At 47.6% G+C, this 1,198-nt stretch overlaps 1 pseudogene; it reads right to left on the reverse strand.

Annotated features, from left to right (window-relative positions):
- Positions 1–229: 229 nt before the first annotated feature.
- On the reverse strand, positions 230–341 carry LOC145404508 (5S ribosomal RNA; annotated as a pseudogene).
- Between the last annotated feature and the right edge of the window lie 857 nt (positions 342–1,198).

Genomic DNA, 1,198 nt, shown 5'->3' on the forward strand with positions numbered 1-1,198 from the left:
TATAGCTGTACATACCAGCATTGCTCAGGATTCCCAAGCTCCCTCTTGCCTGTTAGGGGCACGCTGTGCAAAACCTGACCCAGGAGAAGGTCTAACACTGTGAAAAATTTCATTCATTCATTCATTGCCAGACGCCATGTATCCCAAACGGGGTGGCCAAGGGCTTAGAGTTAATTGTTTTACAGGGAGGGGCACTAATCCTCCACCAACCCCACTTGACACGTAGGGATGCCAACAGCATCTGGTGTTCCCAGGCGGTCACCCATCCAAATACTAACCAGACCCAACGTTGCTTAACTTCGCTGATCGGACGGGAAGCGGTGTACTCAACGTGGGTCAGCTTGAAGAAGTCCTACCATCTCTAAAACAGGGTCTGGGTGGAGGGCTACCACTATGCAAAATTTTGCTTTCCTTGTAAAAAAAAATGGCTATGCATACTAGCATTGCCAAGGACCCCTGAGGACCGTCCCCCCTCCATCCCCCGGTGTTATGGGGTTCCTTATAAGTGTTTTCTGGTAAAGAACTACGGCCGTGCATACCGTCGATGGCCAGGTAGACCATGCTTTCCGTGGGAAGTCGCACCCTTCGGGGATCGCACCCTACACAAAACGTGGTCTGTATGCAGGTCTACCAGTATATAAAATTTCATTCTCTTAGGTTCAAAACAATACACTGCCTTGAGGCCTGAACCACATCCTTGAGAAACATAGACTGAATCAGCCAATAAATGAGTGGCTCAGTTAGGGACAAACACTACATATGGCCTTTCCAGAGAGAGAGAGAGAGAGAGAGAGAGAGAGAGAGAGAGAGAGAGAGAGAGAGAGAGAGAGAGAGAGAGAGAGAGAGAGAGAGAGAGAGACCGGACACGTAGGCAAAGCAGGAGCCACACAAGAGGAATATTAAGCCAACATCCCCGCCTGCCTTTATTTCTCGCTCTCATCCTTCCTTTCTCTCTCTTTCCCCGGTAATTAATGTATCACTTATTTGTCTCATTTCTGCTTTTCCTCATTTTCTTCTTCCTTTTCTGCTTTCTTCCTCTCGCCCCTCTTTCTCCTCCTGCTCCTCCTCCTGCTCCTCCTCCTCCTCCGTTATATTCTTATGACGTCCATCCTTTCATGCTGTCTTTCTTTCTTTTTGTCCACTCTCACTTTCCTCCATTTAAACTGTCTTCCATCTTTCTTCATTATCTCTTATTTGT

This window comes from Coenobita brevimanus, chromosome 63, assembly GCF_032717465.1.
Source record: "Coenobita brevimanus isolate Jiangsu-jjx chromosome 63, ASM3271746v2, whole genome shotgun sequence".
NCBI classification, from domain to species: Eukaryota; Metazoa; Arthropoda; class Malacostraca; order Decapoda; family Coenobitidae; genus Coenobita; species Coenobita brevimanus.